Source organism: Podarcis vaucheri (assembly GCF_965113315.1).
Source record: "Podarcis vaucheri genome assembly, chromosome: 2".
Lineage (NCBI taxonomy): Eukaryota > Metazoa > Chordata > Lepidosauria > Squamata > Lacertidae > Podarcis > Podarcis vaucheri.
In genome coordinates this window covers 113,843,541-113,857,963 of record NC_138760.1, presented here as the reverse complement: position 1 = coordinate 113,857,963, position 14,423 = coordinate 113,843,541, and the positions used below count along the sequence as shown (strand labels likewise).

Here is a 14,423-nt window from a genome sequence, read left to right as displayed (position 1 = left end):
TTCATTCCCTGTTTCCCTATTGGGTGGCAAATCTTCCTCAACCCAGACGGCCAATGCTAACTATTTACAAGGCTAGCCAAATAGTAAGAGCAGGTTGGAAAATGAGAAGGCAAGCCATGGGAGGATTGTTCAAGTAACTTCTGCTTTTGTACATGAGGATAGCCACTCCAAAACCAGCACATGGTTTGATGAAGAGGTGTCTGCCCACTGTAATGTGGCAGGTTTCAGGTTTGAGAAAACTGTGTGCAAATTGCAGTAAGTTGCTTGAAACTGAAACAGGCAAATAGGGTGCACACATCTGGCACAGGAAGTTGTTGGCTGGTGTGATCAAAGTTGTCCATCCATGTCCTAGACTAATACTGGGGTCAGATTCCTTTATTAAGGGTGCATATCCTTAAAATGCAGCAGAATGCATAGATAGAGCCACACTAGACATATTTATTTAACAACATTTTATATAGGTAAAAATAAAGGTAAAGGACCCCTGGATGGTTAAGTCCAGTCTGGTGCAATGGGACACCGTGACAGAAGCCAGAGCGCATGGAAACGCCGTTCACCTTCCCACCGCAGTGGTACCTATTTATTTACTTGCACTGGTGTGCTTTCAAACTGCTAGGTTGGCAGAAACTGAGACAGAGTAACGGAAGCTCACCCCATTGTGAGGATTCAAACTGCCGACCTTCCAGTCGGCAAGCCCAAGAGGTTTAGACCACAGTGCCACCCACGTCCCATTAACATTTTCTGTACCACTTGATTGTAATAAAACCTCAAAGTGGTTTCCAAAAAATACCAAAATTATCAGAAAAACAATTTTAAACAATTTAAAAAATCATTAAACTGTAGAAAATATTAAAACGCACCAACATTTATGGGTCTGGGTTGTTGTTTAGTCATTTAGTCGTGTCCGTAGGATTGCCAATACCTGTTACAAGCAAGTGCCAAAAAGAATGTAGTCAGGGCACCTGCCCAAAGTCAAGAGGCAGGGAAATTCAAAGTATGGGTGCTGAAATACTCAAAGACTTGATTCCTTAAAACTGTGTAGCAGGTATTATGTGGCACCTGTAACAGTGCCAGTTCTGTAGATCAAAGTGGTTTAGAGGGCACATATTGGGTAAGGTGATCCCACAAGTAAACTAGTCCCAAGCCATTAAGGGCTTTGTATACTAATAGTAACACCTTGAACTCTGCCCGGTAAGAAATCAGCAACCAGTGCAGATATCTGAGCAGGGTCTCACTCCTGTTAGCAACTGTGCTGCAGCATTCTACGCCAACGGCAGTTTCTAGGTCAAGCACAATGGAGCTCCACTTAGAGTACATTGCAGCAATCCAGACTTGAAGTCACCAGTGTCTGAACTATTGTGGTCAAGTTTTCCCAGTCCAGGAAGAATAAAAGCTTTTGTACCAAGCGCAGCTGGTAAAAGGTGCTTCCAGCCACTGAGTCTACCTGTGGACCAGTGACAAAGCTGGACCCAGAAGCACCCCTGACTGCATATCTGTCCCATCCAGGACAGACAGCTGTCCAGTTTCCCAGACACTGGAACCACTCACCCACAGTGCCTTTTTCTTGCTAAGATTCAAGCTCAACTTTTTCAATCAAGCTCAGCTCATTACATAGTATGAGGAGAAAGACAGCAGGCAGTTACGTACATTATTAGCATGTCACATTGTGTCTTATATTAACTGTGATCCAACCTTGGCTCACCAATTGTCCACTTCTGCCACTCCTTATTCGTATTACTTGACCTAATAACCCATTACGACTATACCACCGTTCTCACGTTTTTGTTTCTTTAAAATTCAGGTGTGTAAGCTTGTGTCTTAGCCAAGATCTCGAAGATGGCTCACATTGGAATACAACATAAAGTACAGTGAGACAATGGAACCCCATCAGGAAAAAAATGTATTCCAAATTAACAGCCAACAAGGAAAACAAATGAGTAATAATATATATTTTTTAATCTGTAGGCAGATTCTGACATTGTTCCAAGAGGACGAAAGCTTTACCTAAACTGATTGTAAACTGCTTTCTAAACTGTTTGTAGAATTGGTCAGGTGAGCTTTTCTGGATAAAGAGCTCCCATCATTGGGGCACCACTGTGGAGGAAACTATACATCTTAGGCGCATGGACTATGCTTCATGGTGGGAGGTACTTACAGCTAGCCTTCCTTCAGATATTTTTAAATCCTGGGGTGATGTGGAAAGCAGAAGAGCTGAAAGCAACACCACCCCGCATTCACCTATGATCTGATTACTTCCTTCCTTAAACTTTTTGAATTCCCCTTTATGCAGAGATGGGAATCTGTTTCAAGTGTTCAGTCTCTTGTGCCCTGCCTGCAGCCCTTTATCATGCTGTTAGCTGGGTCACTGTGTCCCAAGCAAGGCAGATTGCTTACAGTGCCCATTATGCCCAGGGAAGGTATCTGTCACCAGTTCTTCTGAAGGATAAAGGAGAAGCTACAAAGCAAGACAATGGGTGTTAAAAACAAGTCTACAGATCGGATTCTCTCAGAATAATTTCCAGGGATTTCTGCCCATGGTGTGCATTATTCCTATATTTTTACTATTTTTGTTTTGCCTTTTCTTTCCAAAAGAAGAGGCAAGGTAGTTAACAAAATGCCTGAAGTAACAATCAGAATAGTTTATTTGTTGTTTATCTTTATTGATTTAAATTTTACTTTATATCTCACTTCTCTTCCATTATATCCCACCTCTCTTTCCAAGGGAGTAAACATTCAAGCACTGAATAGACCCAGAGCTGCTTAGCTTCAGCATGGCCTCGTGTGTGTGCCTTCAGATCATACACTAGGACCATATCTACAACAAAACGGTGCTTATTTCCAACTAAATGTGTTTACCATTCCTTTAGCAAAAGCAAACAGCATTTATTCATGTAGTCATGATACTGTTTTCAGTTTGAAATCCAAATTTCACATGCTTAAGAGCATTTCTATCCCACCAGCACAGGCTTTTCTACTCTGATAATGGGACTTCCCCCACTCCCCTACTTCCCCACACCCTTGGTTCTGATTTAAGCCCATGAATACAGTCAAACCTGATGGTAAATGCTATCCAACAATTTCATGCTGGATTCTCCCTTGGAAGTTTGTTTTTTGCATGAAAAATATTGATGTTTAGGTCAGTGGTAGAGTATCCTGGAAGGCTGAAATGTTCTCCTGCTGGTTTCTAAATGTACATGGGATTTATATGTCTGGCTTGTATCCATTGACACTCCTGCATAGTGACTGATCTATTTGCGCCTTATAGAAGGTCTTTGTTGGCAGGTGATGGCTTCCATCACATGTTGAAGATAAGGGGGGGGGGCTGTGCTGGATCAGACCAAAGGCCCATCTAGTCCAGCCTCCTTTTCTTACAGTGGCCAACTGCTGAGACATTTGCTTGCTGCTGAGACATTTGCAAGCAAGACCTGAGTTCAAGGCACTCTCCCTAGCCTTCCCATTTGTTATTCCCAGCAACTGATGTCCAACAGTGGAGGTAGAAGTATAAGCAGTTGAATGAGCCCCTGATGGTGCGGTGAATATTATTAAGCCCTACAGTAGTGTTGTCTGAGTGGATAGGCGGGCAGGCAAAGTTAGCATCTGGATATGTTGCATGATCTAGTTGCTGGGTTTCTATCTGTCTTGGGTGGTCCATTATTATTCATTACAGTTGTTTGTCCCACCTTTCAGAATACAAATCCACCCAAGGCAGCTTACTAATAAGATTAAACTACATTTAAGAAACGCACAATAAATTGCAGCAACGTATAAAACGTAACTGGGATCCTTTCTGTGCTGGTGGTGGTAATCCTGTGGAGTCCAGCCAGCGCAGGTCCTGATACTGTTGTCTTTGCCTTTCTCCCTGTCTCCAACCTTGAATCCTTCCTACAGTCAATGCTGAAACAGGCTCAGTCTAAGGAATCCTTCCTGCTGCTGGCTAGCTGTTTGAGATAAGACAGGCCAGAACAAGCAAGAGACTTTGTTTCTAAGCCTTCAGCCTTCTCCTCCTCATCCCACCCCTTTTCCACCTGAAGCTGGCACTTCCTGAAAAGGGACAAATTGTGCCCGAGGACACGCGTATTTTGTGCTGTGTCACAGAGCACAGAACCTGCCATGGGATTTGGCTCTTTGAGCATTGCACTTGCATGCTTTCCAAGTGACACAGGCTTTGGGTCTCCACAGCTTTGAAGTTTTAAAGTTGCGCAGATGGAGCGAATGAAAGGCTTACAAAGCAAAAGGGACTTTCTATCAGGTCTTCAAGTGGCAAGGTTTCCCTGGCTCCGGAGCTTTTTCTTTCCCTTTCTGTGGCTTGCATTCCTTAGCTCTGGTGGCCCCAATTCTGACAGGCTTGGTCAGCAGCCAAGCCTCAAGAGTCTGTTTCCGTTTTTCCAGCTTAGTGCTGCCCCTTCTTGGTGGGAGAGTGCTGTATTGCTCAATTCCGCTCAACAAGCAAGCAAAGCCACCGAGCAAAACATTATCAATTTACTCACTGAGTTCTCTCTCTTCCTCTCACTACTTCCTCACACACCCCTCTTTAGATGGGAAAAGTTAATCCTCCCTGATCTGGTAGCTGATGCTCACAGAGGAGGGAGTTAGGTATCATGAGGGAACCAGCTGGACTAGAATATCTCCATCCTGGAGTCTCAAGGGAAGTCATGTTTTTTGTACACCTGTGAAACAAGGCTTCCTGGCTGCCTTCTTAACTCTCTGCGAGTTCACATGTCTTTCTCCTGTTAAGTGCTCATCTGGTCCAGAAAACTATCATGAAAATTGTTGGCTCGTATTCCGGCAAGTGAAACTGGGAGGCAAAAGGTGAGGTCATTTTTGTCTGCTGCCGCTTCATCAGGGTGGAGAATGTGGCATTGGAGTTTTTTCCCTTTGGGCTCCTGTAGCTGCCGTTTCTCCGGTCACTGGGATTTGGAGACTTCAAGATTGGAGGCTGGTTTCAGTGGGGAGCTTTCTCTGATTTCCATCTGCCTGCTCTGCTCATAGGCATGAACTTGAAGTGCTCCTCTTTTCTTGCTTTGAGGACTTTCAGCTTGAGACATTTATCCTCTAGAGCCCTCCAGATGTTTTGGGACTACAACTCCCATCACCCCTAGCTGATAGGCCCAGTGGTCAGGGATGATGGGAACTGTAGTCCCAAAACATCTGGAGGGTCAAGTTTCACCATGCCTGCTCTAGAGCTGTGGCTAGAACAAAGGAGTCTTGATTAAGCCTGAGCAAAATACTTGAACTAGTGGCCTGGTTGACAATTAGCTTCATACTGGGGGCTGTATAAGTGAGCAATGGTGGAAGGGCCAGCAGTTTTAGACCTGCCTGCTGACTTAGTCCAGTACAATGTATGGGCCAATGGTTCTTTAATCCCCTCCTCTTCCTTAGTGCACAACATAGACTTGGACAGAGCTCTTCCCTGAAGATGTATCACAGCTGCACAGTCCCCTGTGTGAGTCAAAACACAGGCAAATGGGAGTGAGCAGCTGAGGTGTATGTGAATGCTGCCAATGTTCCTGTTGCTGTTGGCACAGGAAGATTTTTTTGCAATATGTGAGCTCCCATAGGACAAAGTGACCGAGTTGCCTAACGAAGAGCTGCCTAAGTAACAAGGCGGGTTCTATCTTGGAGGCCAAATGGGAAGCCCCGTGGGCCAAACTTGGGTTTGCTGCTAGCCTGTTTCAGGAGTACTGAGAAACTAGGAACTGTGTCCTTGCACAGAGATGAGACTATTTCTCATCTCTAGGCTCGAATCACAGCTCGGCAGTATGACCTTTCCAGCCATCCTTCAGCCTTCCTTCTGTAATTGACTTGGCTATATGCACGTTAGCTTGGGAGGGAATAGATCATAGGAAGATAGTTGCCCAGACCTGTCTGCCCTCTGCTGTGGAAATGCATGTTGTTTCCCTAGTCAGAAGGCACGGGATATAGCAGCTTTGCTAAAGCTAAGCAGGTTTGTGTCTGGTCAGCGCCTGGCTGGAAGACTGCCTTGGATACCCTGTTTATTTCTGCTAGGAATTACATTGTGGAAGCAAGGTGAGAAATAAAATTTAAAAATCCATGTTTTGAACCTTCCTCAAACTGGTGCCATTCAGAATTCATCTGGAGAATACCAGGTTAGGGAATGCAGAGTTCCTTCAATGTTTCTGAGCTATTAAGTAGAAATTTACTATAAGGTTGCATATGGAGGATTATCAGTGACAAGATGCCTATATGTTACCTCTGCTATCCAAAGTGGCATGCTTCTTCTGAGTATCAGTTACTGAGGATCATCAGCAGGAGTGCTCTTGTGCTCATTGTGGGCTTCGCTTAGGCATTTGGTTGGCTACTTTAGCAGCATAATGCTGGACTGGTAGGGCTTTGGCCTGATCTACCAAGGCTGCTCTTAATTGTCTGCCTTGGTTTTGTTGATGGCTTCCTGGTTTTTTGTCCATTCTGTTCATTTCCCCTCCCCTCCCCCCCCAAACATAATTACGCAGAAGACCAGGCAGGCTGGGATTGAGTTCTGTTTCCTATTAGTGAGTAGGCAGTTGTGGTGGGGATGGAGTTGGGAGTGATCTGGTCCTAATTTTGCATCTGGCTCTCCCCGTGTTCAATTGCAGCCTTGATCTTCTGATGCAAACTTGATCCAAATCATCCAATAAATGTTTTTGTTGCTTGGTGTTACAGCTATAACACCAAAGTCCAATTTGTCACGTCATAAAATCAGTGAGAGCAAGAGAGTTTGGTGGACTCAATGTGTCTGATTAGGCATTTTAACCGTCTTTGCCTTCCGTGTCAAGCTGAATCCTGTCCTCATAATTAAACTGGTTCCCAATGCAGTAAAGATTTTCTTCGTTCTCTCCCGCAATCCCCCAGCAGCCTTTTTGGTTAAGGCACATTACCACTGTATCTCTTTTCCTTCCTCCCCAGCAGGCTCTTCCCTTCTCTCACAGTTCCATTGTGCTGGTGTGGGTGACAAAAGTACACACCCACCCACAGGTAACACTCCACCTTTTCCCTTGCTGTCCCATTGAGACCTCTGAGTGGTCTGAGATCATCCTCATGCTGCTTCTCCTTTAATCCCCTTCCCACGATGGGACTCTGAGTGATGGTGTACATTGCACCCTTAATGCACAGCTTGCCTAAAGTGGTCTTCCTAATTTCCCCACAATTATCCCCTCCCTCTTCTGTATCCTGTTTACTTCGAAACCAGCACATTCTCACTCTCACACACGCACTTCCTCCACCACCACCACCAACACCAGAAACAGGCGACCAGCTGGCTGGGAAGAGAACAGTTAATGGTTAACGCTCCTCTGTGGGGAAACGTGGCAGCAGAAATTAGCTCATTGCGGTCATTGCTTGCTTTGCTTAGCTAATCATCGCCAGGAGAACTGTTTTCTCTTCCAGTCCTATTCCTGGTATTTTACCAAGAATATTGTACCTTTCGCCTGTGCTTCTTTGCTGATACTCTACTTCAACTCCACCAAAGCCCACTTTTAGCAAGAGAGGGTCATGTTGATCTGTTTCCTTGGCATAAATGCAGTATGAGGGGGAGCTTGGCATCTACTTCTGTCACTTAGGTCAGAATCTGATCCCAGCTTTGACTCGGTAGAAACATCTGGACTGGGCTAATGCTAGTAACTGAGGTCAGAATCCAGCCCTCACCTTTCCCATATTGGCCAGTGCAACAGTTTCAGGATTGCATTAGCTTCACTGCACTCGCTGTAAGATGCAGACTTGAGAATCCAACCCTTTTTTATCTTCAGCCTCCCTATGGGTGTTCTGGGTGCGTGAGGGTTAAGCCTTCCCTCTTCAGGTTGAAGGAGGAGAGGGGCCCTGACTTCCTGATAGAGAGGGCTGCCCTGTGGCAACCTCTTAACCCTGCCCCCTTCCCTCCTACAAAGGAGGGGCCACGTTTCCTGATTTCCCCGGGGAAGTGAAACTAGCTCTCTGGGTTCAAAACTTTGCAGCAGGGCAGCGTGCCTTGCCGTGTTTTTTACCTCCTTCAATTCAGGCATCCAGCGAATCTGTCAGATTCTGCCCTGCCGCTCTCCTGCCACTGGAAATTGGATACCGACGGAAAGATCTTTTTCAAGCGATAAAAACTGCCAGAGAGACAGAAGGCAAGTTTATAACACTGGACTTGGGCTGTTGATCGCAGAGCGGGACAGAGAGGGGAGGTAAAAGCTGAACATAGCAGCAGCGGCAGGGTGCTCTTGAAGTGGACTTATTTGTCGAGGCGCACAAGGAATGTCTCCTGAGCTGGACTTGCTAATCTGCTCGGGACAAACGCTGTGTGTTAACTCCACAGAGCTTCAGATAGAGGGGAAAGTGCTGGCACCATGTGGCAACAGCAACTTAATGGTGACGGTGGGTACAAGCTGAACTTCTAAGGCACTATGGAGAGGGGATTTAGGAACACTTTACAGTGGCGCGGCCTTTTTAAAAGGAACCAATTCTAGGCTATTCTGGTAATTCTACGTTTAGTTGTTTATATCTGATGAACTTGGTGCAAAAGAACTGTATAAACAGCCCTGCATGCATTGAATGTGTTTCCTATGTAGTAGTGCAGTTCTGCGGTGGGTGTTAGACATGGGAGCAAAACTTTTGAGAGACTTTATCTGACCGGTTTTAGATCCGGGAGTGTTTGTGTCTGTTGTGGCTCATGAGTACATGTACTTTTCCAGCAGTGCTGTTTGGATAGTGGGCCTCTTCGTCCTGCCTTCTGTGTCTTTACCTGCTCTAATAGCACTTACAGCAAGGAATTAGGTGATAGAATGGTCTGCACCCCTTAGAATCACTTGGAAGGAATAATTTTGCATGGTCATGGCCTCTCTCCTGTTGTCGCCTTGTATTCTCCCATCATGTTTGCATCCCTCATCTTACCGCCCAGCTAAATCCTTATGGTGGTTTATAGACGAAATATACAAAATAACTGCACAGGCTGTCTTAAGAGCTGGCTATTTAATACACTGAGATGCCTTTGGCGGCTGAGCCACTATCTGAACAGACTTGCTTGAGCTTCTGGGACTCTGTGTGTCTAACTGTATCTAGTTCTAAGTCCAAGGTTAAAGCATGGAGCCGGTCATACTGATATCCTGTCTTGCTAGGCTGCCTCGTGATTAGTCGCTGGGTGTTTCTGTTTGCTGAACAGCTGAGACTGTTGGGTGTTTTTTCTTTTTTCTTTTCAGTCTTTAGGTAGTTCTGCTTCCCATTAACCTCCTGTCCCCACACTTTGTAACCTCAAATGCTTTTCTTCTCATGCTCCATTTAGAGCAGGTGTAGATAAGCTTTGGCCCTCTGAATGTTAGTGAACTACAACTCCCATCAGTCCCAGCAAGTGTGGCTGATGGCCAAGGATGATGGGAAGTGCAGTCTGGAGGGCCAAAGCTTCCCTATGCCTGTTTGTGAAGCTTTCACAACCAACTATTGAGGCTTCAACTGTTTTAATGGGCCTGGCAGAGTAGAAAGTGGGGCCTGGTTCCTGTGAGCATTAAACCCAGATGGAGGGAAGAGTGTTTCCATCACTTTGCCTTCTTAACATTAGCACCAGTAACCATGAGGCTGGCAGCTGCGCTGACTTCCTGAAAGGTTCAGTGCTGCATTTAGCTTCATGAAAGTACAAAAACAGAATTTACTTCCTCTGGGCAGGGCAAAGTGTTATCTAAGCTGTCACCTAACAATGATGAACTGAACTAGAATTTGCCTAGAGGCTACCTTTCAGGCAAGATCAAAACCCTACATCTATCCTGTTTTAGTAAATACGTTATCCTTTTGCTTGTGGATACGCACAACTAGAAAGAGTACTTAAGCTCTCTCTTTTGGGGTGGGGGCAGGATGGGGGAAAGAATATGCTCAATTGTGGCAGGGCTAGAAAACTTGAGCCATGAAGGAGTATGATTCAATATATTTGGGGTTAGTCTCTTGCTCATCTGGATTAGTTGCACAGGGCTGAATGTGTTGAGGTTTGGGTTGTTTCCCCAATGTAGCCTCAGGCTTGTTGCATGTAGTGTAGTTTCTCCTCAAATCCTGAGATGACCCTTGTGAAATTGTGAATCTCCAAAGTTCCCTGTCTTTGCACACAGTTCCATTGCATTGTCTGATGCATGGCTGTGGGTCATTGTGACAGTCGAGGCATTTGACCAGGTACCTTCCCAGTGTATGCATTACAACTCCAATATCAGTAACCTTGTGCCAATTGCAAAGGTAAAAATGGAGGCCCTGATCATCCAAAGCTCCTTGCATACTACTTTCTTATTTGCTTTTTATCTCCAGTTTACCTATTGATTGTATACTCCAGTAAGCAATAAGCATAGGTAAAAGATACAAGCCCAAAGAGTGTGATTTGCATGAGTCTTCTGCTTCAAAATCTCCACCCTTCCCTTAGTAAGCATGACTTCTTCATGTTGTATCTGAACACCACCATGCCCAGACCCGACCTTCTCAGGGTCTCCTCCGTAAATGCAATAGTGATAGGAAGTGTGTAAACCTTAGTCTGTAGTTTGGAATGTGAAACGCCTCCTCTTCATATTTAAGGTGTTTATTTTTTAATGAGAGAGAGAATTGAATTGTTAGAACTGATTGATTTCTTGGAAGAGCATTGTGTAGGCTTCTAAGATTTAAGGCCTCAAAGCCCATTGCTTAGAGGTGCTACGTCAAGCCAAAGGCATGTTTCATGAATCTATTGCTAGGATCAGCCAGTTGCATATTCCTTCCCAGCAGCGTGAGGAAATAGAACTAGTCATAGCTCTCCAATAGAAGAAGAATTTCTATTCACGCTGCCAAGAACCCTTTTCTTCCCCCTTCCTGTGTTAACCTAGTAAATGTTTGAAAAATCATTGTTATTTTGCAATGACTTTGCCCTGTGTATCTCCCTGATTTCAGCAGAAAAATAGGAGCAGGTCCCGTTTAGCTTGCAAAATCAATCCCCAACTATGATACAGAAATGGCACATAGTTATGGCTATTTATGGCGAGATCCCTATTACTTTGTGTCCTTCATATCTAGAGGGCTGAAGTGTCAACATATGAATTTGAGGGAGTGCTGTTTTGCCATAAGGGGAACAAATGTGTAAGACCACAGACACTAAAAAACCTTGAGCAGTACCCACAATTGTTACCCAGTATTTCAGTGATCCAATCCAGAGCTAAAATCCTGTTATTCTAATGTGAGACGTGTATGCGTACACATACCGTATTTTTCGCCCTATAGGAGGCACCGGCCCATAGGACGCACCTAGATTGGGGGGGGGGGGGAATAAAGGGGGAAAAATTATTTTCCCCTCCCCCAGGCGCGGGGCCCCCAGAACAGGACCCAGAGCGATGCCGAAGCTGCGTGGCTCTGGGAGCTTGCGGGGCTGGAAGAGGGGGAAGCCCTCCGCCAGCCTTCTAACCAAGTCGGGGGACAGCGGGAAAGGCACGCTGCGCCTCCCGCTGTCCCCCAGTTTGCGGGGCTGGCGATGGGGAGGAGCAGGCTTCTCTCCCCCCCCCCAGCCTTCTAACCAAGTCGGGGGACAGCGGGAGAGGCTCGCTGCGCCTCCCGCTGTCTCCCGAGTTTGTGGGGCTGGCGACGGGGAGGAGCAGGCTTCTCCCCCCCCCCCCGCCAGCCTTCTAACCAAGTCGGGGGACAGTGGGAAAGGCGCGCTGCGCCTCCTGCTGTCCCCCTAGTTTGCGGGGCTGGCGACAGGGAGGAGCAGGCTTCCCCCGCCAATCTTCCAACCAAGTCGGGGGACAGCAGGAAAGGCGCGTTGCGCCTCCCCGCTGTCCCCCGAGCTTGTGGGTCTGGCGGTGGGGCTCTCCAGGCTTCAGCGAAAGCCTGCATTCGCTCCATAGGACGCACACACATTTCCCCTTCATTTTTGGAGGGGGAAAAGTGCGTCCTATAGGGCGAAAAATACGGTACATCTAATACAGAAAAAATGTTTCAGTGCTCCCTGCATTTTTTGAAGGAACCAATTTCTCCACTGATGCAAATATTGTGACTCATATCTGGTGCTTTGACAGTATTTAGTTGTGCAAGTGGGGCTGTGAGGAATTTAACTGAAACTCAACAGTATCTGTTCCTAGGTTCCCCTTTGGGACCAGGGTTTTCCTCATGTGGATAGCACTGGAGCCAGACAAAACAGGGATTTGTTGACCTTCCACCTTTGATTTTCTAATCCAGACCAGGGCTTAGTGTTGGACAGTCAAACAAGTTTGGCTGGGAGTTTTCCACTGACAGCTTGACAGATGCTTTGGAAGTTTCGGCATAGATTAGTCTGCTGGCGGGGGTGAGTGAGGGAGTTCCTGGCTTTGGCTGGGTGGACTTGTCTGGACCTCAGCTCCTGGTGGGGGAAAAATGCTCTAGGTGTTTTGATTTGGAAAGTTGTAGGTCTGGAAGAGGTCCCTCTTATTTGAAGTCCCCATGCTGAAGAAGCCACTGTCGACACATAAATAACTCTCATTCATTGACTCAGCTTTACTTCAGTCATGCAAGACAGTAGACCAGGCTGGGGCACTTGATTGTGGGTTCCCCCTTCCCGGCCATGACTGGGAAGCGGGGAGCTTAGAAGTTACTGTGGCCTGCAGCTCCCAAAGGAAATATCTGTTTGGATTCTGCTGTGCCTGTGTTGGGGGTTGGAATGGGGGAAAGGAGGAGTGTTGGGTATAAAACAGACCCTATGCTCGAATATTCTTGAAACATGGAACTCAAAGCGGGAGGGTGTTGAATCCTGCAAGTCTCACTGAGTCCAGTCGTGGGCATTACTAATCCATGTGACATGTGTTCATGCACTTGGAATGTTTTCTTTTGCTAGGGGCTGAAGGGAATACATGAGACAGCCCTGAGGAAGTCTTATTCAGCCCAAAGAAAGAAGAGGCCTATTGAAGCTAATACAGTGGATGCTCGGGTTGCGAACGTGATCCGTGCGGGAGGCACATTTCCAACTAGCAGCGCCGCATCTGCACATGCGTGGGTTGCGATTCAGTGCTTCTGTGCATGCGTGAGCACCGAAACCCGGAAGTAACCTGTTCCGGTACTTCCGGGTTCGCCGCAGTGCACAACCCGAAAACACACAACCGGAAGCGTCTGTAACCCAAGGTATGACTGTATTGCGTTTGGATTTGGTCATGAGATCCCAGAGTTATCACCCCAGCCCAGCTGGAGGCTTTGTAGTTGCCTCAAAGGTGTACCTAAAATTATTTGCGTCTCTTTCCAGGGAACTGGAAGATGATGGTGTGCTTTGATGAACAAGTTGGTTGAAGCATTTTACAAACTAGGGCTGAATTCCTGAACACACTTGCCTGGGAGAAATTGAGTTTCATCCATTTTAAAATTGAGATCCGTATACATCAAGCTGGCCAAACGATGGTTAATACAGGCCAAATCTTCACAGTTATTACATGGAGGCATCTCATTCCATCATTCTCTTGGGGGATGGGTTTCCTGCCATGTTTGCAAGCACAGCAGTCATGGCCTACAGTGTTAATAAATGTTGTCAGTCAGCTCTTTCACTTCAAAGACTTAACTTAGGGGTTAACACTCCTGGCTTGATCTGAACCAAGGGAAGCAGTCTGCAAGATGTCTTGGTCCCAAGTTGTTTAGTGCTTTAAGTGTTTGTAACAAAATACGGACTTACTGGGTAGCTTATTAGCAGCCAGTGTAGATCTTTCAGTGCAAGTGCAATATGCATAAAGATGCCCAGATAATTTATTTTATGAGATGTCATAGAAAAAGCAAACAAAGAAATAGAAGAGCTGTATTTTGTACTAGCAGGAGCTTTCAAACCAGGTGCAAGTGTAGCCCCACATAACAGTGCATTGCGGTACTCTAATTGTGAGGTTACCAGTGTATGAACCACTGTAGCCAAGGCTATCACTGTCTAGGTATGGTTGTAGTTGATGCACGAACAGAGGTTGATTGGCACACCTAGCCACCGAGGGCCCCTGGACCCCTAGTGACAAATTAAATCCAGATCCCTTGGGGACACTGGATCACTTTTGCAGCTTCTGTAGGTGTGTGTATTCTGTGTATATATTTGCGTTCATGCTGAAGGTCCTTTAAAAGGTTTTATAGACCTGGCACACGTTACATTTTGAAAAAGCACATCTTTCACAATCCTGACTTCATCCCACTTCATTTTAGTAGTGGAGAAAGAATGAGTTACTCTGCGGTGGTTTTTTAGGACATGAGGAGTCCTCATGCTAGTTTTATAGAGGATGTTGTGTTTGGAAAGCAGAATCTGAGGTCAGTGGAGTTCTTCAAGTAATTGGGAAAGGAAGGAGTGTTTGGAAGATAAGACAAGAAAGGGGGAAGTTGAATTGGAGCAACGATTTTGCATTAGGCAACGGGTCATTCACCACCATTACACACACACACACACATGAAAGTAGTAGAAGTTGGCAGAAGGATACTTACGGTAATTGGGATTGTGCTGCTGCTGCACCTCTTTAAAATGCATCCTGTTTGAG

The 14,423-nt window shown here is 46.0% G+C and overlaps 1 protein-coding gene across 10 annotated transcripts in view; it reads left to right on the top strand.

The window, feature by feature from the left end:
- Positions 1 to 14,423, top strand: part of MGAT1 (alpha-1,3-mannosyl-glycoprotein 2-beta-N-acetylglucosaminyltransferase) — a 41,913-nt gene that overhangs the window by 13,065 nt on the left and 14,425 nt on the right. Inside the window, exon 4 of one of the 10 annotated variants that reach the window (XM_082210283.1) lies at positions 12,770 to 13,053. The exons of 6 other annotated variants lie outside the window; for them this stretch is intronic. The gene's annotated coding sequence lies outside the window, so the exon portion shown is untranslated. Of the gene's footprint in view, positions 1 to 3,899; positions 4,810 to 7,952; positions 8,100 to 8,124; positions 8,347 to 12,769; positions 13,054 to 14,423 lie in introns of those variants that run through there. 3 more of the 10 variants (XM_082210289.1, XM_082210288.1, XM_082210287.1) reach the window with 3 other exon arrangements.